Below are 21,428 nucleotides of genomic sequence, written 5' to 3' on the forward strand. Positions count from 1 at the left end.
ACAAATCAAGATTATTCCTTTTTTGTTCATAATTCCCCGTTTTAGTGAGTTTGTGAACAATACTTTCTTTCTAAGTTGCTTTGTGTTTGCTGTCTTTTTATTAGAAAAAAAAAATTTTTTTTTCTGCTAGCCTAAATGAGACATCCGCTTTTCAAACCCAGCATTTTTACCGCTCTAATGAAGAATCGTAACTTTAGACCACTATCCCTTGTTCTAGCATCGATGCATTCCTAATTGTTTTACAAAAAAAAGAATGTTTAGTTTTTGTACGTTTTCATTTGTTTTTTTTGTGAGTTCAATAAATATTGTAGGTTGCTCAGTGTTTGATGTTTTTCTACTAGAAACAATATTTTTTTTGTTAGTAATCTGGGGACAGCCGGGAAATGAACCCGGGACCTCTAGCACCCTATGCGAGAATCATACCACTATACCACTGTCCCATGATGTTAGTGTAGATACATTCCTACCTTTTTCACAAATCAAGATTATTCCTTTTTTGTTCGTGTTTCCTCGTATTAGTGAGTTTAATACTTTCTTTCTAAGTTGCTTTGTGTTTGCTGTTTTTTTATTAGAAAAATTAATTTTTTTCTGCTAGCCTAAATGAGACATCCGCTTTTCAAACCCGGAATTTTTACCGCTCTAATCAAGAATTGTAACTTAAGACCACTGTCCCTTGTTCTAGCATCGATGCATTCCTTCTTTTTTACAAAAAAAAGAATGCTTAGTTTTTGTCCGTTTTCATTTGTTTTTTTTGTGAGTTCAATAAATATTGTAGGTTGCTCAGTGTTTGCTGTTAGTCTACTAGAAACCATATTTTTTTTGTTAGTATTCTGGGGACAGCCGGGTATTGAACCCGGGACCTCTCGCACCCTAAGCACGAATCATACCACTAGACCACTGTCACATGATGATAGATTAGATGCATTCCTACCTTGTTCACAAATCAAGATTATTCCTTTTTTGTTCATAATTCCCCGTTTTAGTGAGTTTGTGAACAATACTTTCTTTCTAAGTATCTTTGTGTTTGCTGTCTTTTTATTAGAAAAAAAAATATATTTTTTTCTGCTAGCCTAAATGAGACATCCGCTTTTCAAACCCAGCATTTTTACCGCTCTAATGAAGAATCGTAACTTTAGACCACTATCCCTTGTTCTAGCATCGATGCATTCCTACTTGTTTTACGAAAAAAAGAATGTTTAGTTTTTGTACGTTTTCATTTGTTTTTTTTTGTGAGTTCAATAAATATTGTAGGTTGCTCAGTGTTTGATGTCTTTCTACTAGAAACCATGTTTTTTTAGTTAGTAATCTGGGGACAGCCGGGAGTTGAACCCGGGACCTCTCGCACCCTAAGCGAGAATCATACCACAAGACCACTGTCCCATGATTTTAGTTTAGATGCATTCCTACCTTTTTCACAAATGAAGATTATTTCTTTTTTGTTCGTGTTTTTCGTATTAGTGAGTTTAATACTTTCTTTCTAAGTTGCTTTGTGTTTGCTGTTTTTTTATTAGAAAAAAATTTTTTTTCTGCTAGCCTAAATGAGACATCCGCTTTTCAAACCCGGAATTTTTACCGCTCTAATCAAGAATCATAACTTTAGACCACTGTTCCTTGTTCTAGCATCGATGCATTCCTACTTGTTTTACAAAAAAAAGAATGCTTAGTTTTTGTCCGTTTCATTTAATTTTTTTGTGAGTTCATTAAATATTTTAGGTTGCTCAGTGTTTGCTGTATTTCTACTAGAAACCATATTTTTTCTGTGAGAAATCTGGGGACAGCCGGGAGTTGAACCCGGGACCTCTCGCACCCTAAGCGAGAATCATACCACTAGACCACTGTCCCATGATGATAGTTTAGATGCATTCCTACCTTATTCACAAATCAAGATTATTCCTTTTTTGTTCGTGTTTCCTCGTATTAGTGAGTTTAATAATTTCTTTCTCAGTTGCTTTGAGTTTGCTGTCTTTCTATTAGAAAAATTAATATTTTTCTGCTAGCCTAAATGAGACATCCGGTTTTCAAACCCGGCATTTTTACCGCTCTAATCAAGAATCGTAACTTTAGACCACTGTCCCGTTCTAGCATCGATGCATTCCTACTTGTTTTACAAAAAAAAGAATGTTTAGTTTTTGTCCGTTTTCATTTGTTTTTTTTGTGAGTTCAATAAATATTGTAGGTTGCTCAGTGTTTGCTGTCTTTCTACTAGAAACCATATTTTTTCTGTTAGTAATCTGGGGACAGCTGGGAATTGAACCCGGGACCTCTGGCAACCTAAGCGAGAATCATACCACTAGACCACTGTCCCATGATGTTAGTTTAGATGCATTCCTGTTTTTTTCACAAATCAAGATTATTCCTTTTTTTCGTTTTTCCTCGTATTAGTGAGTTTAATACTTTCTTTCTAAGTTGCTTTGTGTTTGCTGTCTTTTTATTAGAAAATTTTTTTTCTGCTAGCCTAAATGAGACATCCGCTTTTCAAACCCTGAATTTTTACCGCTCTAATCAAGAATCGTAACTTTAGACCACTGTCCCGTTCTAGCATCGATGCATTCCTACTTGTTTTACAAAAAAAAGAATGTTTAGTTTTTGTACGTTTTCATTTGTTTTTTTTGTGAGTTCAATAAATATTGTAGGTTGATCAGTGTTTGTTGTCTTTCTACTAGAAACCAATTTTTTTCTGTTATTAATCTGGGGACAGCCGGGAATTATACCCGGGACCTCTCGCACCCTAAGCGAGAATCATACCACTAGACCACTGTCCCATGATGTTAGTTTAAATGCATTCCTACCTTTTTCACCAATCAAGATTATTCCTTTTTTGTTCGTGTTTCCTCGTATTAACGAGTTTAAAACTTTCTTTCTAAGTTGCTTTGTGTTTGCTGTTTTTTTATTAGAAAATTTTTTTTTCTGCTAGCCTAAATGAGACATCCGGTTTTCAAACCCGGCATTTTTACCGCTCTAATCAAGAATCGCAACTTTAGACCACTGTCCCGTTCTAGCATCGATGCATTCCTACTTGTTTTACAAAAAAAAGAATGTTTAGTTTCTGTACGTTTTCATTTGTTTTTTTTTGTGAGTTCAATAAATATTGTAGGTTGATCAGTGTTTGCTGTTTTTCTACTAGAAACAATATTTTTTTTGTTAGTAATCTGGGGACAGCCGGGAAATGAACCCGGGACCTCTAGCACCCTATGCGAGAATCATACCACTATACCACTGTCCCATGATGTTAGTGTAGATACATTCCTACCTTTTTCACAAATCAAGATTATTCCTGTTCTGTTCTTTTTTCCTCGTATTAGTGAATTTAATACTTTCTTTCCAAATTGTTTTGTGTTTGCTGTCTTTTTATTAGAAAATTAATTTTTTTCTGCTAGCCTAAATGAGACATCCGCTTTTCAAACCCGGAATTTTTACCGCTCTAATCAAGAATCGTAACTTTAGACCACTGTCCCTTGTTCTAGCATCGATGCATTCCTACTTGTTTTACAAAAAAAGAATGCTTAGTTTTTGTCCGTTTCATTTGTTTTTTTTGTGAGTTCAATAAATATTTTAGGTTGCTCAGTGTTTGCTATATTTCTACTAGAAACCATATTTTTTCTGTGAGTAATCTGGGGACAGCGGGAATTGAACCCGGGACCTCTCGCACCCTAAGCGAGAATCATACCACTAGACCACTGTCCCATGAAGATAGTTTAGTTGCATTCCTACCTTTTTCACCAATGAAGATTATTCCTTTTTTGTTCGTGTTTCCTCGTATTAGTGACTTTAATACTTTCTTTCTAAGTTGCTTTGTGTTTGCTGTTTTTTATAAGAAAAATTAATTTTTTTCTGCTAGCCTAAATGAGACATCCGCTTTTCAAACCCGGAATTTTTACCGCTCTAATCAAGAATCGTAACTTTAGACCACTGTCCCTTGTTCTAGCATCGATGCATTCCTTCTTTTTTACAAAAAAAAGAATGCTTAGTTTTTGTCCGTTTTCATTTGTTTTTTTTTGTGAGTTCAATAAATATTGTAGGTTGCTCAGGGTTTGCTGTTTGTCTACTAGAAACCATATTTTTTTGTTAGTATTCTGGGGACAGCCGGGAATTGAACCCGGGACCTCTCGCACCCAAAGCGAGAATCATACCACTAGACCACTGTCCCATGATGTTAGTTTAGATGCATTCCTACCTTTTTCACAAATGAAGATTATTCCTTTTTTGTTCGTGTTTCCTCGTATTAGTGAGTTTAATACTTTCTTTCTAAGTTGCTTTGTGTTTGCTGTTTTTTTATTAGAAAATTTATTTTTTTTCTGCTAGCCTAAATGAGACATCCGCTTTTCAAACCAGGAATTTTTACCGCTCTAATCAAGAATCGTAACTTTAGACCACTGTCCCTTGTTCTAGCATCGATGCATTCCTTGTTTTTTACAAAAAAAAGAATGCTTAGTTTTTGTCCGTTTTCATTTGTTTTTTTTGTGAGTTCAATAAATATTGTAGGTTGCTCAGTGTTTGCTGTTTGTCTACTAGAAACCATATTTTTTTTGTTAGTATTCTGGGGACAGCCGGGAATTGAACCCTGGACCTCTCGCACCTTAAGCTCGAATCATACCACTAGACCACTGCCACATGATGTTAGATTAGATGCATTCCTACCTTGTTCACAAATCAAGATTATTCTTTTTTTGTTCATAATTCCCCGTTTTAGTGAGTTTGTGAACAATACTTTCTTTCTAAGTTGCTTTGTGTTTGCTGGCTTTTTATTAGAAAAAAAATATATTTTTTTCTGCTAGCCTAAATGAGACATCCGCTTTTCAAACCCGGCATTTTTACCACTCTAATGAAGAATCGTAACTTTAGACCACTGTCCCTTGTTCTAGCATCGATGCATTCCTACTTGTTTTACAAAAAAAAAAGAATGCTTAGTTTTTGTCCGTTTTCATTTGTTTTTTTTGTGAGTTCAATAAATATTGTAGGTTGCTCAGTGTTTGCTGTCTTTCTACTAGAAACCATATTTTTTCTGTTAGTATTCTGGGGACAGCCGGGAATTGAACCCGGGACCTCTCGCACCCTAAACGCGAATCATACCACTAGATCACTGTCCCATGATGTTAGTATAGATGCATTCCTACCTTTTTCACAAATCAAGATTATTCCTTTTCTGTTCTTTTTTCCTCGTATTAGTGAATTTAATACTTTCTTTCTAAGTTGCTTTGTGTTCGCTGTCTTTTTATTAGAAAAATATTTTTTTTCTGCTAGGCTAAATGAAACATCCGCTTTTAAAACCCGGAATTTTTACCGCTCTAATCAAGAATCGTAACTTTAGACCACTGTCCCTTGTTCTAGCATCGATGCATTCCTACTTGTTTTACAAAAAAAAAGAATTTTTTGTTTTTGTCCGTTTTCATTTTTTTTGTGAGTTCAATAAATATTGTAGGTTGCTCAGTATTTGCTGTCTTTATACTAGAAACCATATTTTTTCTGTTAGTAATCTGGGGACAGCCGTGAATTGAACCCGGGACCTCTCGCACCCTAAGCGAGAATCATACCACTAGACCACTGTCCCATGATGTTAGTTTAGATGCATTCCTGTTTTTTTCACAAATCAAGATTATTCCTTTTTTGTTCGTTTTTCCTCGTATTAGTGAGTTTAATACTTTCTTTCTAAGTTGCTTTGTGTTTGCTGTCTTTTTATTATAAAATTTTTTTTTCTGCTAGCCTAAATGAGACATCCGCTTTTCAAACCCTGAATTTTTACCGCTCTAATCAAGAATCGTAACTTTAGACCACTGTCCCTTCTTCTAGCATCGATGCATTCCTACTTGTTTTACAAAAAGAAGAATGTTTAGTTTTTGTCCGTTTCATTTGTTTTTTTTGTGCGTTCAATAAATTTTGTAGGTTGCTCATTGTTGGCTGTCTTTCTACTAGAAACCATGTTTTTTCTGTTAGTAATCTGGGGACAGCCGGGAATTGAACGCGGGACCTCTCGCACCCTAAGCAAGAATCATACCACTAGACCACTGTCCCATGATGTTAGTTTAGATGCATTCCTACCTTTTTCACAAATCAAGATTATTACTTTTTTGCTTTGTTTGTGTTTCCTCGTATTAGTGAATTTAATACTTTTTTCTAAGTTGCTTTGTGTTTGCTGTTTTTTTATTAGACAAATATTTTTTTTTCTGCTAGCCTAAATGAGACATCCGCTTTTCAAACCCGGAATTTTTACCGCTCTAACCAAGAATCGTAACTTTAGACCACTGTCCCTTGTTCTAGCATCGATGCATTCCTACTTGTTTTACAAAAAAAATGTTTAGTTTTTGTCCGTTTTCATTTGTTTTTTGTGAGTTCAATAAATATTGTAGGTTGCTCAGTGTTTGCTGTCTTTATACTAGAAACCATATTTTTTCTGGTAGTATTCTGGGGACAGCCGGGAATTGAACCCGGGACCTCTCGCAACCTAAGCGAGAATCATACAATTAGACCACTGTCCCATGATGTTAGTTTAGATGCATTCCTACCTTTTTCACAAATCAAGATTATTCCTTTTCTGTTCGCTTTTCCTCGTATTAGTGAGTTTAATACTTTCTTTCTAAGTTGCTTTGTGTTTGCTGTCTTTTTATTAGAAAAATAATTTTTTTCTGCTAAAATGAGACATCCGCTTTTCAAACCCGGAATTTTTACCGCTCTAATCAAGAATCGTAACTTTAGAACACTGTCCCTTGTTCTAGCATCGATGCATTCCTACTCGTTTTACAAAAAAAAAGAATGTTTAGTTTTTGTCCATTTTCATTTGTTTCTTTGTGAAATCAATAAATATTGTAGGTTGCTCAGTGTTGGCTGTCTTTCTACTAGAAACCATGTTTTTTCTGTTAGTAATCTGGGGACAGCCGGGAATTGAACGCGGGACCTCTCGCACCCTAAGCAAGAATCATACCACTAGACCACTGTCCCATGATGTTAGTTTAGATGCATTCCTACCTTTTTCACAAATCAAGATTATTACTTTTTTGCTTTGTTTGTGTTTCCTCGTATTAGTGAATTTAATACTTTTTTCTAAGTTGCTTTGTGTTTGCTGTTTTTTTATTAGACAAATATTTTTTTTTTGCTAGCCTAAATGAGACATCCGCTTTTCAAACCCGGAATTTTCACCGCTCTAACCAAGAATCGTAACTTTAGACCACTGTCCCTTGTTCTAGCATCGATGCATTCCTACTTGTTTTACAAAAAAAATGTTTAGTTTTTGTCCGTTTTCATTTGTTTTTTGTGAGTTCAATAAATATTGTAGGTTGCTCAGTGTTTGCTGTCTTTATACTAGAAACCATATTTTTTCTGGTAGTAATCTGGGGACAGCCGGGAATTGAACCCGGGACCTCTCGCAACCTAAGCGAGAATCATACAATTAGACCACTGTCCCATGATGTTAGTTTAGATGCATTCCTACCTTTTTCACAAATCAAGATTATTCCTTTTCTGTTCGCTTTTCCTCGTATTAGTGAGTTTAATACTTTCTTTCTAAGTTGCTTTGTGTTTGCTGTCTTTTTATTAGAAAAATAATTTTTTTCTGCTAAAATGAGACATCCGCTTTTCAAACCCGGAATTTTTACCGCTCTAATCAAGAATCGTAACTTTAGAACACTGTCCCTTGTTCTAGCATCGATGCATTCCTACTCGTTTTACAAAAAAAAAGAATGTTTAGTTTTTGTCCATTTTCATTTGTTTTTTTGTGAAATCAATAAATATTGTAGGTTGCTCAGTGTTTGCTGTCTTTATACAAGAAACCATATTTTTTCTGTTAGTACTCTGGGGACAGCCGGGAATTGAACCCGGGACCTCTCGCACCCAAAGCGAGAATCATACCACTAGACCACTGTCCCATGATGTTAGTTTAGATGCTTTCCTACCTTTTTCACAAATCAAGATTATTCCTTTTTTGTTCGTTTTTCCTCGTATTAGTGAGTTTAATACTTTCTTTCTAAGTTGCTTTGTGTTTGCTTTCTTTTTATTAGAAAAATATTTTTTTTTCTGCTAGCCTAAATGAGACATCCGCTTTTCAAACCCGGAATTTTTACCGCTCTAATCAAGAATCATAACTTTAGACCACTGTCCCTTGTTCTAGCATCGATGCATTCCTTGTTTTTTACAAAAAAAAAGAATGCTTAGTTTTTGTCCGTTTTCATTTGTTTTTTTTGTGAGTTCAATAAATATTGTAGGTTGCTCAGTGTTTGCTGTCTGTATACTAGAAACCATATTTTTCTGTTAGTATTCTGGGGACAGCCGGGAATTGAACCCGGGACCTCTCGCACCCTAAGCGAGAATCATACCACTAGACCACTGTCCCATGAGGTTAGTTTAGATGCATTCCTACCTTTTTCACAAAACAAGATTATTCCTTTTCTGTTCGTTTTCCCTCGTATTAGTGAGTTTAATACTTTCTTTCTAAGTTGATTTGTGTTTGCTGTCTTTTTATTAGAAACATAATTTTTTTCTGCTAGCCTAAATGAGACATCCGCTTTTCAAAGCCGGAATTTTTACCGCTCTAATCAAGAATCGTAATTTTAGACCACTGTCCCTTGTTCTAGCATCGATGCATTCCTACTTGTTTTACAAAGAAAAAGAATGTTTAGTTTTTGTCCGTTTTCATTTGTTTTTTTTGTGTGAGTTCAATAAATATTGTATGTTGTTCAGTGTTTGCTGTCTGTATACTAGAAACCATATTTTTTCTGTTAGTATTCTGGGGACAGCCGGGAATTGAACCCGGGACCTCTCGCACCCTAAGCGAGAATCATACCACTAGACCACTGTCCCATGAGGTTAGTTTAGATGCATTCCTACCTTTTTCACAAAACAAGATTATTCCTTTTCTGTTCGTTTTCCCTCGTATTAGTGAGTTTAATACTTTCTTTCTAAGTTGATTTGTGTTTGCTGTCTTTTTATTAGAAACATAATTTTTTTCTGCTAGCCTAAATGAGACATCCGCTTTTCAAAGCCGGAATGTTTACCGCTCTAATCAAGAATCGTAATTTTAGACCACTGTCCCTTGTTCTAGCATCGATGCATTCCTACTTGTTTTACAAAGAAAAAGAATGTTTAGTTTTTGTCCATTTTCATTTGTTTCTTTGTGAAATCAATAAATATTGTAGGTTGCTCAGTGTTGGCTGTCTTTCTACTAGAAACCATGTTTTTTCTGTTAGTAATCTGGGGACAGCCGGGAATTGAACGCGGGACCTCTCGCACCCTAAGCAAGAATCATACCACTAGACCACTGTCCCATGATGTTAGTTTAGATGCATTCCTACCTTTTTCACAAATCAAGATTATTACTTTTTTGCTTTGTTTGTGTTTCCTCGTATTAGTGAATTTAATACTTTTTTCTAAGTTGCTTTGTGTTTGCTGTTTTTTTATTAGACAAATATTTTTTTTTCTGCTAGCCTAAATGAGACATCCGCTTTTCAAACCCGGAATTTTCACCGCTCTAACCAAGAATCGTAACTTTAGACCACTGTCCCTTGTTCTAGCATCGATGCATTCCTACTTGTTTTACAAAAAAAATGTTTAGTTTTTGTCCGTTTTCATTTGTTTTTTGTGAGTTCAATAAATATTGTAGGTTGCTCAGTGTTTGCTGTCTTTATACTAGAAACCATATTTTTTCTGGTAGTATTCTGGGGACAGCCGGGAATTGAACCCGGGACCTCTCGCAACCTAAGCGAGAATCATACAATTAGACCACTGTCCCATGATGTTAGTTTAGATGCATTCCTACCTTTTTCACAAATCAAGATTATTCCTTTTCTGTTCGCTTTTCCTCGTATTAGTGAGTTTAATACTTTCTTTCTAAGTTGCTTTGTGTTTGCTGTCTTTTTATTAGAAAAATAATTTTTTTCTGCTAAAATGAGACATCCGCTTTTCAAACCCGGAATTTTTACCGCTCTAATCAAGAATCGTAACTTTAGAACACTGTCCCTTGTTCTAGCATCGATGCATTCCTACTCGTTTTACAAAAAAAAGAATGTTTAGTTTTTGTCCATTTTCATTTGTTTTTTTGTGAAATCAATAAATATTGTAGGTTGCTCAGTGTTTGCTGTCTTTATACAAGAAACCATATTTTTTCTGTTAGTACTCTGGGGACAGCCGGGAATTGAACCCGGGACCTCTCGCACCCAAAGCGAGAATCATACCACTAGACCACTGTCCCATGATGTTAGTTTAGATGCTTTCCTACCTTTTTCACAAATCAAGATTATTCCTTTTTTGTTCGTTTTTCCTCGTATTAGTGAGTTTAATACTTTCTTTCTAAGTTGCTTTGTGTTTGCTTTCTTTTTATTAGAAAAATATTTTTTTTCTGCTAGCCTAAATGAGACATCCGCTTTTCAAACCCGGAATTTTTACCGCTCTAATCAAGAATCATAACTTTAGACCACTGTCCCTTGTTCTAGCATCGATGCATTCCTTGTTTTTTACAAAAAAAAAAGAATGCTTAGTTTTTGTCCGTTTTCATTTGTTTTTTTTGTGAGTTCAATAAATATTGTAGGTTGCTCAGTGTTTGCTGTCTGTATACTAGAAACCATATTTTTCTGTTAGTATTCTGGAGACAGCCGGGAATTGAACCCGGGACCTCTCGCACCCTAAGCGAGAATCATACCACTAGACCACTGTCCCATGAGGTTAGTTTAGATGCATTCCTACCTTTTTCACAAAACAAGACTATTCCTTTTCTGTTCGTTTTCCCTCGTATTAGTGAGTTTAATACTTTCTTTCTAAGTTGATTTGTGTTTGCTGTCTTTTTATTAGAAACATAATTTTTTTCTGCTAGCCTAAATGAGACATCCGCTTTTCAAAGCCGGAATTTTTACCGCTCTAATCAAGAATCGTAATTTTAGACCACTGTCCCTTGTTCTAGCATCGATGCATTCCTACTTGTTTTACAAAGAAAAAGAATGTTTAGTTTTTGTCCGTTTTCATTTGTTTTTTTTTGTGTGAGTTCAATAAATATTGTATGTTGTTCAGTGTTTGCTGTCTGTATACTAGAAACCATATTTTTTCTGTTAGTATTCTGGGGACAGCCGGGAATTGAACCCGGGACCTCTCGCACCCTAAGCGAGAATCATACCACTAGACCACTGCCCCATGAGGTTAGTTTAGATGCATTCCTACCTTTTTCACAAAACAAGATTATTCCTTTTCTGTTCGTTTTCCCTCGTATTAGTGAGTTTAATACTTTCTTTCTAAGTTGATTTTTGTTTGCTGTCTTTTTATTAGAAACATAATTTTTTTCTGCTAGCCTAAATGAGACATCCGCTTTTCAAAGCCGGAATTTTTACCGCTCTAATCAAGAATCATAACTTTAGACCACTGTCCCTTGTTCTAGCATCGATGCATTCCTACTTGTTTTACAAAAAAAAGAATGTTTAGTTTTTGTCCGTTTTCATTTGTTTTTTTTGTGAGTTCAATAAATATTGTATGTTTTTCAGTGTTTGCTGTCTGTATACTAGAAACCATATTTTTTCTGTTAGTATTCTGGGGACAGCCGGGAATTGAACCCGGGACCTCTCGCACCCTAAGCGAGAATCATACCACTAGACCACTGTCCCATGATGTTAGTTTAGATGCATTCCTACCTTTTTCACAAAACAAGATTATTCCTTTTCTGTTCGTTTTCCCTCGTATTAGTGAGTTTAATACTTTCTTTCTAAGTTGATTTGTGTTTGCTGTCTTTTTATTAGAAAAACTATTTTTTTTCTGCTAGCCTAAATGAGACATCAGCTTTTCAAAGCCGGAATTTTTACCGCTCTAATCAAGAATCGTAATTTTAGACCACTGTCCCTTGTTCTAGCATCGATGCATTCCTCCTTGTTTTACAAAGAAAAAGAATGTTTAGTTTTTGTCCGTTTTCATTTGTTTTTTTTTGTGTAAGTTCAATAAATATTGTATGTTGTTCAGTGTTTGCTGTCTGTATACTAGAAACCATATTTGTTCTGTTAGTATTCTGGGGACAGCCGGGAATTGAACCCGGGACCTCTCGCACCCTAAGCGAGAATCATACCACTAGACCACTGTCCCATGAGGTTAGTTTAGATGCATTCCTACCTTTTTCACAAAACAAGATTATTCCTTTTCTGTTCGTTTTCCCTCGTATTAGTGAGTTTAATACTTTCTTTCTAAGTTGATTTGTGTTTGCTGTCTTTTTATTAGAAACATAATTTTTTTCTGCTAGCCTAAATGAGACATCCGCTTTTCAAAGCCGGAATTTTTACCGCTCTAATCAAGAATCGTAATTTTAGACCACTGTCCCTTGTTCTAGCATCGATGCATTCCTACTTGTTTTACAAAGAAAAAGAATGTTTAGTTTTTGTCCGTTTTCATTTTTTTTTTTTGTGTGAGTTCAATAAATATTGTATGTTGTTCAGTGTTTGCTGTCTGTATACTAGAAACCATATTTTTTCTGTTAGTATTCTGGGGACAGCCGGGAATTGAACCCGGGACCTCTCGCACCCTAAGCGAGAATCATACCACTAGACCACTGTCCCATGATGTTAGGTTAGATGCATTCCTACCTTTTTCACAAAACAAGATTATTCCTTTTCTGTTTGTTTTCCCTCGTATTAGTGAGTTTAATACTTTCTTTCTAAGTTGATTTGTGTTTGCTGTCTTTTTATTAGAAAAACTATTTTTTTTCTGCTAGCCTAAATGAGACATCCGCTTTTCAAACCCGGAATTTTTACCGCTCTAATCAAGAATCATAACTTTAGACCACTGTCCCTTGTTCTAGCATCGATGCATTCCTACTTGTTTTACAAAAAAAAGAATGTTTAGTTTTTGTCCGTTTTCATTTGTTTTTTTTTGTGAGTTCAATAAATATTGTATGTTTTTCAGTGTTTGCTGTCTGTATACTAGAAACCATATTTTTTCTGTTAGTATTCTGGGGACAGCCGGGTATTGAACCCGGGACCTCTCGCACCCTAAGCGAGAATCATACCACTAGACCACTGTCCCATGAGGTTAGTTTAGATGCATTCCTACCTTTTTCACAAAACAAGATTATTCCTTTTCTGTTCGTTTTCCCTCGTATTAGTGAGTTTAATACTTTCTTTCTAAGTTGATTTGTGTTTGCTGTCTTTTTATTAGAAAAACTATTTTTTTTCTGCTAGCCTAAATGAGACATCAGCTTTTCAAAGCCGGAATTTTTACCGCTCTAATCAAGAATCGTAATTTTAGACCACTGTCCCTTGTTCTAGCATCGATGCATTCCTCCTTGTTTTACAAAGAAAAAGAATGTTTAGTTTTTGTCCGTTTTCATTTGTTTTTTTTTGTGTAAGTTCAATAAATATTGTATGTTGTTCAGTGTTTGCTGTCTGTATACTAGAAACCATTTTTTTTCTGTTAGTATTCTGGGGACAGCCGGGAATTGAACCCGGGACCTCTCGCACCCTAAGCGAGAATCATACCACTAGACCACTGTCCCATGAGGTTAGTTTAGATGCATTCCTACCTTTTTCACAAAACAAGATTATTCCTTCGTTTTCCCTCGTATTAGTGAGTTTAATACTTTCTTTCTAAGTTGATTTGTGTTTGCTGTCTTTTTATTAGAAACATAATTTTTTTCTGCTAGCCTAAATGAGACATCCGCTTTTCAAAGCCGGAATTTTTACCGCTCTAATCAAGAATCGTAATTTTAGACCACTGTCCCTTGTTCTAGCATCGATGCATTCCTACTTGTTTTACAAAGAAAAAGAATGTTTAGTTTTTGTCCGTTTTCATTTGTTTTTTTTTGTGTGAGTTCAATAAATATTGTATGTTGTTCAGTGTTTGCTGTCTGTATACTAGAAACCATATTTTTTCTGTTAGTATTCTGGGGACAGCCGGGAATTGAACCCGGGACCTCTCGCACCCTAAGCGAGAATCATACCACTAGACCACTGTCCCATGATGTTAGTTTAGATGCATTCCTACCTTTTTCACAAAACAAGATTATTCCTTTTCTGTTTGTTTTCCCTCGTATTAGTGAGTTTAATACTTTCTTTCTAAGTTGATTTGTGTTTGCTGTCTTTTTATTAGAAAAACTATTTTTTTTCTGCTAGCCTAAATGAGACATCCGCTTTTCAAACCCGGAATTTTTACCGCTCTAATCAAGAATCATAACTTTAGACCACTGTCCCTTGTTCTAGCATCGATGCATTCCTACTTGTTTTACAAAAAAAAGAATGTTTAGTTTTTGTCCGTTTTCATTTGTTTTTTTTTGTGAGTTCAATAAATATTGTATGTTTTTCAGTGTTTGCTGTCTGTATACTAGAAACCATATTTTTTCTGTTAGTATTCTGGGGACAGCCGGGTATTGAACCCGGGACCTCTCGCACCCTAAGCGAGAATCATACCACTAGACCACTGTCCCATGATGTTAGTTTAGATGCATTCCTACCTTTTTCACAAAACAAGATTATTCCTTTTCTGTTCGATTTCCCTCGTATTAGTGAGTTTAATACTTTCTTTCTAAGTTGATTTGTGTTTGCTGTCTTTTTACTAGAAACATAATTTTTTTCTGCTAGCCTAAATGAGACATCCGCTTTTCAAAGCCGGAATTTTTACCGCTCTAATCAAGAATCGTAATTTTAGACCACTGTCCCTTGTTCTAGCATCGATGCAATCCTACTTGTTTTACAAAAAAAAACAATGTTTAGTTTTTGTCCGTTTTCATTTGTTTTTTTTTGTGAGTTCAATAAATATTGTATGTTGTTCAGTGTTTGCTGTCTGTATACTAGAAACCATATTTTTTCTGTTAGTATTCTGGGGACAGCCGGGAATTGAACCCGGGACCTCTCGCACCCTAAGCGAGAATCATACCACTAGACCACTGTCCCATGATTTTAGTTTAGATGCATTCCTACCTTTTTCACAAAACAAGATTATTCCTTTTCTGTTCGTTTTCCCTCGTATTAGTGAGTTTAATGCTTTCTTTCTAAGTTGCTTTGTGTTTGCTGTCTTTTTATTAGAAAAATATTTTTTTTCTGCTAGCCTAAATGAGACATCCGCTTTTCAAACCCGGAATTTTTACCGCTCTAATCAAGAATCGTAACTTTAGAACACTGTCCCTTGTTCTAGCATCGATGCATTCCTACTCGTTTTACAAAAAAAAGAATGTTTAGTTTTTGTCCATTTTCATTTGTTTCTTTGTGAAATCAATAAATTTTGTAGGTTGCTCAGTGTTTGCTGTCGTTGTACTAGAAACCATATTTTTTCTGTTAGTATTCTGGGGACAGCCGGGAATTGAACCCGGGACCTCTCGCACCCAAAGCGAGAATCATACCACTAGACCACTGTCCCATGATGTTAGTTTAGATGCTTTCCTACCTTCTTCACAAATCAAGATTATTCCTTTTTTGTTCGTTTTTCCTCGTATTAGTGAGTTTAATACTTTCTTTCTAAGTTGCTTTGTGTTTGCTGTCTTTTTATTAGAAAAATAATTTTTTTTCTGCTAGCCTAAATGAGACATCCGCTTTTCAAACCCTGAATTTTACCGCTCTAATCAAGAATCATAACTTTAGACCACTGTCCCTTGTTCTAGCATCGATGCATTCCTACTTGTTTTACAAAAAAAAGAATGTTTAGTTTTTGTCCGTTTTCATTTGTTTTTTTTGTGAGTTCAATAAATATTGTAGGTTGCTCAGTGTTTGCTGTCTTTCTACTAGAAACCATATTTTTTCTGTTAGTAATCTGGGGACAGCTGGGAATTGAACCCGGGATCTCTGGCAACCTAAGCGAGAATCATACCACTAGACCACTGTCCCATGATATTAGTTTCGATGCATTCCTACATTTTTCACAAATCAAGATTATTCCTTTTTTTTCGTGTTTTCTCGTATTAGTGAGTTTAATAGTTTCTTTCTAAGTTACTTTGTGTTTGCTGTCTTTTTATTAGAAAAATAATTTTTTTCTGCTAGCCTAAATGAGACATCCGCTTTTCAAACCCGGAATTTTTACCGCTCTAATCAAGAATCGTAACTTTAGAACGCTGTCCCTTGTTCTAGCATCGATGCATTCCTACTTGTTTTACAAAAAAAAAGAATGTTTAGTTTTTGTCCATTTTCATTTGTTTTTTTTTGTGAAATCAATAAATATTGTAGGTTGCTCAGTGTTTGCTGTCTTTATACTAGAAACCATATTTTTTCTGTTAGTAATCTGGGGACAGCCGGGAATTGAACCCGGGACCTCTCGCACCCTAAGCGAGAATCATACCACTAGACCACTGTCCCATGATGTTAGTTTAGATGCATTCCTACCTGTTTCACAAATCAAGATTATTCCTTTTTTGCTTTGTTTGTGTTTCCTCGTATTAGTGAGCTTAATACTTTCTTTCTAAGTTGCTTTGTGTTTGCTGTCTTTTTATTAGAAATTTTTTTTTTCTGCCAGCCTAAATGAGACATCCGCTGTTCAAACCCGTAATTTTTACCGCTCTTATCAAGAATCGTAACTTTAGACCACTGTCCCTTGTTCTAGCATCGATGCATTCCTACTTGTTTTACAAAAAAAAAGAATGTTTAGTTTTGTCCGTTTTCGTTTGTTTTTTGTGAGTTCAATAAATATTGTAGGTTGCTTAGTGTTTGCTGTCTTTATACTAGAAACCATATTTTTTCTGTAAGTATTCTGTGGACAGCCGGGAATTGAACCCGGGACCTCTCGCACCCTAAGCGAGAATCATACCACTAGACCACTGTCCCATGATGTTAGTGTAGATGCATTCCGACCTTTTTCACAAATCAAGATTATTCCTTTTTTGTTCGTTTTTCCTCGTATTAGTGAGTTTAATACTTTCTTTCTAAGTTGCTTTGTGTTTGCTGTCTTTTTATTAGAAAAATTATTTTTTTTTCTGCTAGCCTAAATGACACATCTGCTTTTTAAACCCGCAATTTTTACCGCTCTAATCAAGAATTGTAACTTTAGACCACTGTCCCTTGTTCTAGCATCGATGCATTCCCACTTGTTTTACAAAAAAAAGAATGTTTAGTTGTTGTCCGTTTTCATTTGTTTTTTTTGTGAGTTCAATAAATATTGTATGTTGTTCAGTGTTTGCTGTCTGTATACTAGAAACCTTATTTTTTCTGTTAGTATTCTGGGGACAGCCGGGAATTGAACCCGGGACCTCTCGCATCCTAAGCGAGAATCATACCACTAGACCACTGTCCCATGATGTTAGTTTAGATGCATTCCTAACTTTTTCACAAATCAAGATTATTCCTTTTCTGTTCGTTTTCCCTCGTATTAGTGAGTTTAATACTTTCTTTCTAAGTTGCTTTGTGTTTGCTGTCTTTTTATTAGAAAAATAATTTTTTTCTGCTAGCCTAAATGAGACATCCGCTTTTCAAACCCGGAATTTTTACCGCTCTAATCAAGAATCGTAACTTTAGAACACTGTCCCTTGTTCTAGCATCGATGCATTACTACTCGTTTTACAAAAAAAAGAATGTTTAGTTTTTGTCCATTTTCATTAGTTTTTTTGTGAAATCAATAAATATTGTAGGTTGCTCAGTGTTTGCTGTCTTTAAACAAGAAACCATATTTTTTCTGTTGGAATTCTCGGGACAGCCGGGAATTGAACCCGGGACCTCTCGCACCCAAAGCGAGAATCATACCACTAGACCACTGTCCCATGATGTTAGTTTAGATGCTTTCCTACCTTTTTCACAAATCAAGATTATTCCTTTTTTGTTCGTTTTTCCTCGTATTAGTGAGTTTAAAACTTTCTTTCTAAGTTGCTTTGTGTTTGCTGTCTTTTTATTAGAAAAATAATTTTTTTTCTGCTAGCCTAAACGAGACATCCGCTTTTCAAACGCGGAATTTTTACCGCTCTAATCAAGAATCATAACTTTAGACCACTGTCCCTTGTTCTAGCATCGATGCATTCCTACCTGTTTTACAAAAAAAAAGAATGTTTAGTTTTTGTCCGTTTTCATTTGTTTTTTTTGTGAGTTCAATAAATATTGTTTGTTGTTCAGTGTTTGCTGTCTGTATACTAGAAACCATATTTTTTCTGTTAGTATTCTGGGGACAGCCGGGAATTGAACCCGGGACCTCTCGCACCCTAAGCGAGAATCATACCACTAGACCACTGTCCCATGATGTTAGTTTAGATGCATTCCTACCTTTTTCACAAATCAAGATTATTCCTTTTCTGTTCGTTTTCCCACGTATTAGTGAGTTTAATACTTTCTTTCTAAGTTGCTTTGTGTTTGCTGTCTTTTTATTAGAAAAATAATTTTTTTCTGCTAGCCTAAATGAGACATCCGCTTTTCACACCCGGAATTTTTACCGCTCTAATCAAGAATCGTAACTTTAGACCACTGTCCCTTGTTCTAGCATCGATGCATTCCTACTTGTTTTACAAAAAAAAGGATGTTTAGTTTTTGTCCGTTTTCATTTGTTTTTTTTTGTGAGTTCAATAAATATTGTAGGTTGCTCAGTGTTTGCTGTCTTTCTACTAGAAACCATATTTTTTCTGATAGTAATCTGGGGTCAGCCGGGAATTGAACCCGGGACCTCTCGCACCCTAAGCGAGAATCATACCACTAGACCACTGTCCCATGATGTTATTTTAGATGCTTTCCTACCTTTTTCACAAATCAAGATTATTCCTTTTTTGTTCGTTTTTCCTCGTTTTAGTGAGTTTAATACTTTCTTTCTAAGTTGCTTTGTGTTTGCTGTCTTTTTATTAGAAAAATAATTTTTTTTTCTGCTAGCCTAAATGAGACATCCGCTTTTCAAACCCGGAATTTTTACCGCTCTAATCAAGAATCATAACTTAAGACAACTGTCCCTTGTTCTAGCATCGATGCATTCCTACTTGTTTTACAAAAAAAAAGAATGTTTAGTTTTTGTCCGTTTTCATTTGTTTTTTTTGCGAGTTCAATAAATATTGTAGGTTGCTCAGTGTTTGCTGTCTTTCTACTAGAAACCATATTTTTTCTGTTTGTAATCTGAGGACAGCTGGGAATTGAACCCGGGACCTCTCGCACGCTAAGCGAGAATCATACCACTGTCCCATGATGTTAGTTTCGATGCATTCCTACATTTTTCACAAACCAAGATTATTCCTTTTTTGTTCGTGTTTCCTCGTATTAGTGAGTTTAAAAGTTTCTTTCTAAGTTGCTTTGTGTTTGCTGTTTTTTTATTAGAAAAATAATTTTTTTCTGCTAGCCTAAATGAGACATCCGCTTTTCAAACCCGGAATTTTTACCGCTCTAATCAAGAATCGTAACTTTAGAACACTGTCCCTTGTTCTAGCATCGATGCATTCCTACTTGTTTTACAAAAAAAAGAATGTTTAGTTTTTGTCCATTTTCATTTGTTTTTTTTTGTGAAATTAATAAATATTGTAGGTTGCTCAGTGTTTGCTGTCTTTTTACTAGAAACCATATTTTTTCTGTTAGTATTCTGGGGACAGCCGGGAATTGAACCCGGGACCTCTCGCACACAAAGCGAGAATCATACCTCTAGACCACTATCCCATGATGTTAGTTTAGATGCTTTCCTACCTTTTTCACAAATCAAGATTATTCCTTTTTTGTTCGTTTTTCCTCGTATTAGTGAGTTTAATACTTTCTTTCTAAGTTGCTTTGTGTTTGCTGTCTTTTTATTAGAAAAATAATTTTTTTTTCTGCTAGCCTAAATGAGACATCCGCTTTTCAAACCCGGAATTTTTACCGCTCTAATCAAGAATCATAACTTAAGACCACTGTCCCTTGTTCTAGCATCGATGCATTCCTACTTGTTTTACAAAAAAAAGAATGTTTAGTTTTTGTCCGTTTTCATTTGTTTTTTTTGTGAGTTCAATAAATATTGTAGGTTGCTCAGTGTTTGCTGTCTTTCTACTAGGAACCATATTTTTTCTGTTTGTAATCTGGGGACAGCTGGGAATTGAACCCGGGACCTCTCGCACCCTAAGCGAGAATCATACCACTGTCCCATGATGTTAGTTTCGATGCATTCCTACATTTTTCACAAACCAAGATTATTCCTTTTTTGTTCGTGTTTCCTCGTATTAGTGAGTTTAAAAGTTTCTTTCTAAGTTGCTTTGTGTTTGCTGTCTTTTTATTAGAAAAATAATTTTTTTCTGCTAGCCTAAATGAGACATCCGCTTTTCAAACCCGGAATTTTTACCGCTCTAATCAAGAATCGTAACTTTAGAACACTGTCCCTTGTTCTAGCATCGATGCATTCCTACATGTTTTACAAAAAAAAGAATGTTTAGTTTTTGTCCATTTTCATTTGTTTTTTTTTGTGAAATCAATAAATATTGTAGGTTGCTCAGTGTTTGCTGTCTTTATACTAGAAACCATATTTTTTCTGTTAGTATTCTGGGGACAGCCGGGAATTGAACCCGGGACCTCTCGCACCCAAAGCGAGAATCATACCTCTAGACCACTATCCCATGATGTTAGTTTAGATGCTTTCCTACCTTTTTCACAAATCAAGATTATTCCTTTTTTGTTCGTTTTTCCTCGTATTAGTGAGTTTAATACTTTATTTCTAAGTTGCTTTGTGTTTGCTGTCTTTTTATTAGAAAAAATATTTTTTTTTCTGCTAGCCTAAATGAGACATCCGCTTTTCAAACCCGGAATTTTTACCGCTCTAATCAAGAATCGTAACTTTAGACCACTGTCCCTTGTTCTAGCATCGATGCATTCCTACTTGTCTTACAAAAAAAAGAATGTTTAGTTTTTGTCCGTTTTCATTTGTCTTTTTTTGTGAGTTCAATAAATATTGTAGGTTGCTCAGTGTTTGCTGTTTTTCTACTAGAAACCATATTTTTTCTGTAAGTAATCTGGGGACAGCCGGGAATTGAACCCGGGACCTCTAGCACCCTAAGCGAGAATCATACCACTAGACCACTGTCCCATGATGTTAGTTTAGATGCATTCCTACCTTTTTCACAAATCAAGATTATTCCTTTTTTGCTTTGTTTGTGTTTCCTCGTATTAGTGAATTTAATACTTTCTTTCTAAGTTGCTTTGTGTTTGCTGTCTTTTTATTGGAAAATTTTTTTTTTCTGCTAGCCTAAATGAGACATCCGCTGTTCAAACCCGTGATTTTTATCGCTCTAATCAAGAATCGTAACTTTAGACCACTGTCCCTTGTTCTAGCATTGATGCATTCCTACTTGTTTTACAAAAAAAAAGAATGTTTAGTTTTCGTTTGTTTTTTTTGTGAGTTCAATAAATATTGTAGGTTGCTTAGTGTTTGCTGTCTTTATACTAGAAACCATATTTTTTCTGTTATTTTTCTGGGGACAGCCGGGAATCGAACCCGGGACCTCTCGCACCCAAAGCGAGAATCATACCACTAGACCACTGTCCCATGACGTTAGTTTAGATGCATTCCTACCTTTTTCACAAATCAAGATTTTTCCTTTTTTGCTTTGTTTGTGTTTCCTCGTATTAGTGAGTTTAATACTTTCTTTC

General features: G+C 35.3%; 1 protein-coding gene and 33 non-coding genes across 34 annotated transcripts in view; 1 reads left to right on the forward strand and 33 right to left on the reverse strand.

Annotated features, from left to right (window-relative positions):
- The window catches only part of LOC134847776 (2-(trimethylamino)ethylphosphonate dioxygenase-like), a 188,396-nt gene that overhangs the window by 98,041 nt on the left and 68,927 nt on the right, over positions 1 to 21,428 (forward strand). The gene's annotated exons all lie outside the window — the stretch shown is intronic.
- Trnap-agg (transfer RNA proline (anticodon AGG)) lies at positions 1,309 to 1,380 on the reverse strand. Its single transcript has one exon. It is a non-coding gene; the product is annotated as a tRNA-Pro (tRNA).
- On the reverse strand, positions 1,771 to 1,842 carry Trnap-agg (transfer RNA proline (anticodon AGG)). Its single transcript has one exon. It is a non-coding gene; the product is annotated as a tRNA-Pro (tRNA).
- Positions 2,691 to 2,762, reverse strand: Trnap-agg (transfer RNA proline (anticodon AGG)). The gene has a single exon. It is a non-coding gene; the product is annotated as a tRNA-Pro (tRNA).
- Positions 4,076 to 4,147, reverse strand: Trnap-ugg (transfer RNA proline (anticodon UGG)). The gene has a single exon. It is a non-coding gene; the product is annotated as a tRNA-Pro (tRNA).
- Positions 5,477 to 5,548, reverse strand: Trnap-agg (transfer RNA proline (anticodon AGG)). The gene has a single exon. It is a non-coding gene; the product is annotated as a tRNA-Pro (tRNA).
- Positions 5,938 to 6,009, reverse strand: Trnap-agg (transfer RNA proline (anticodon AGG)). Its single transcript has one exon. It is a non-coding gene; the product is annotated as a tRNA-Pro (tRNA).
- On the reverse strand, positions 6,862 to 6,933 carry Trnap-agg (transfer RNA proline (anticodon AGG)). The gene has a single exon. It is a non-coding gene; the product is annotated as a tRNA-Pro (tRNA).
- Trnap-ugg (transfer RNA proline (anticodon UGG)) lies at positions 7,785 to 7,856 on the reverse strand. Its single transcript has one exon. It is a non-coding gene; the product is annotated as a tRNA-Pro (tRNA).
- Trnap-agg (transfer RNA proline (anticodon AGG)) lies at positions 8,249 to 8,320 on the reverse strand. Its single transcript has one exon. It is a non-coding gene; the product is annotated as a tRNA-Pro (tRNA).
- Positions 8,716 to 8,787, reverse strand: Trnap-agg (transfer RNA proline (anticodon AGG)). Its single transcript has one exon. It is a non-coding gene; the product is annotated as a tRNA-Pro (tRNA).
- On the reverse strand, positions 9,180 to 9,251 carry Trnap-agg (transfer RNA proline (anticodon AGG)). Its single transcript has one exon. It is a non-coding gene; the product is annotated as a tRNA-Pro (tRNA).
- Trnap-ugg (transfer RNA proline (anticodon UGG)) lies at positions 10,103 to 10,174 on the reverse strand. The gene has a single exon. It is a non-coding gene; the product is annotated as a tRNA-Pro (tRNA).
- Positions 10,567 to 10,638, reverse strand: Trnap-agg (transfer RNA proline (anticodon AGG)). The gene has a single exon. It is a non-coding gene; the product is annotated as a tRNA-Pro (tRNA).
- Trnap-agg (transfer RNA proline (anticodon AGG)) lies at positions 11,035 to 11,106 on the reverse strand. The gene has a single exon. It is a non-coding gene; the product is annotated as a tRNA-Pro (tRNA).
- Trnap-agg (transfer RNA proline (anticodon AGG)) lies at positions 11,499 to 11,570 on the reverse strand. The gene has a single exon. It is a non-coding gene; the product is annotated as a tRNA-Pro (tRNA).
- Trnap-agg (transfer RNA proline (anticodon AGG)) lies at positions 11,968 to 12,039 on the reverse strand. The gene has a single exon. It is a non-coding gene; the product is annotated as a tRNA-Pro (tRNA).
- Trnap-agg (transfer RNA proline (anticodon AGG)) lies at positions 12,435 to 12,506 on the reverse strand. Its single transcript has one exon. It is a non-coding gene; the product is annotated as a tRNA-Pro (tRNA).
- On the reverse strand, positions 12,901 to 12,972 carry Trnap-agg (transfer RNA proline (anticodon AGG)). Its single transcript has one exon. It is a non-coding gene; the product is annotated as a tRNA-Pro (tRNA).
- Positions 13,370 to 13,441, reverse strand: Trnap-agg (transfer RNA proline (anticodon AGG)). Its single transcript has one exon. It is a non-coding gene; the product is annotated as a tRNA-Pro (tRNA).
- On the reverse strand, positions 13,831 to 13,902 carry Trnap-agg (transfer RNA proline (anticodon AGG)). Its single transcript has one exon. It is a non-coding gene; the product is annotated as a tRNA-Pro (tRNA).
- Positions 14,297 to 14,368, reverse strand: Trnap-agg (transfer RNA proline (anticodon AGG)). Its single transcript has one exon. It is a non-coding gene; the product is annotated as a tRNA-Pro (tRNA).
- On the reverse strand, positions 14,763 to 14,834 carry Trnap-agg (transfer RNA proline (anticodon AGG)). The gene has a single exon. It is a non-coding gene; the product is annotated as a tRNA-Pro (tRNA).
- Trnap-ugg (transfer RNA proline (anticodon UGG)) lies at positions 15,226 to 15,297 on the reverse strand. The gene has a single exon. It is a non-coding gene; the product is annotated as a tRNA-Pro (tRNA).
- Trnap-agg (transfer RNA proline (anticodon AGG)) lies at positions 16,155 to 16,226 on the reverse strand. Its single transcript has one exon. It is a non-coding gene; the product is annotated as a tRNA-Pro (tRNA).
- On the reverse strand, positions 16,619 to 16,691 carry Trnap-agg (transfer RNA proline (anticodon AGG)). Its single transcript has one exon. It is a non-coding gene; the product is annotated as a tRNA-Pro (tRNA).
- Positions 17,086 to 17,157, reverse strand: Trnap-agg (transfer RNA proline (anticodon AGG)). Its single transcript has one exon. It is a non-coding gene; the product is annotated as a tRNA-Pro (tRNA).
- Trnap-ugg (transfer RNA proline (anticodon UGG)) lies at positions 17,549 to 17,620 on the reverse strand. Its single transcript has one exon. It is a non-coding gene; the product is annotated as a tRNA-Pro (tRNA).
- On the reverse strand, positions 18,015 to 18,086 carry Trnap-agg (transfer RNA proline (anticodon AGG)). The gene has a single exon. It is a non-coding gene; the product is annotated as a tRNA-Pro (tRNA).
- On the reverse strand, positions 18,479 to 18,551 carry Trnap-agg (transfer RNA proline (anticodon AGG)). Its single transcript has one exon. It is a non-coding gene; the product is annotated as a tRNA-Pro (tRNA).
- Positions 19,404 to 19,475, reverse strand: Trnat-ugu (transfer RNA threonine (anticodon UGU)). The gene has a single exon. It is a non-coding gene; the product is annotated as a tRNA-Thr (tRNA).
- On the reverse strand, positions 20,327 to 20,398 carry Trnap-ugg (transfer RNA proline (anticodon UGG)). The gene has a single exon. It is a non-coding gene; the product is annotated as a tRNA-Pro (tRNA).
- Positions 20,794 to 20,865, reverse strand: Trnap-agg (transfer RNA proline (anticodon AGG)). The gene has a single exon. It is a non-coding gene; the product is annotated as a tRNA-Pro (tRNA).
- On the reverse strand, positions 21,253 to 21,324 carry Trnap-ugg (transfer RNA proline (anticodon UGG)). The gene has a single exon. It is a non-coding gene; the product is annotated as a tRNA-Pro (tRNA).

The sequence above is a fragment of the Symsagittifera roscoffensis genome, chromosome 6, assembly GCF_963678635.1.
Source record: "Symsagittifera roscoffensis chromosome 6, txSymRosc1.1, whole genome shotgun sequence".
Classification (NCBI taxonomy): domain Eukaryota; kingdom Metazoa; phylum Xenacoelomorpha; order Acoela; family Convolutidae; genus Symsagittifera; species Symsagittifera roscoffensis.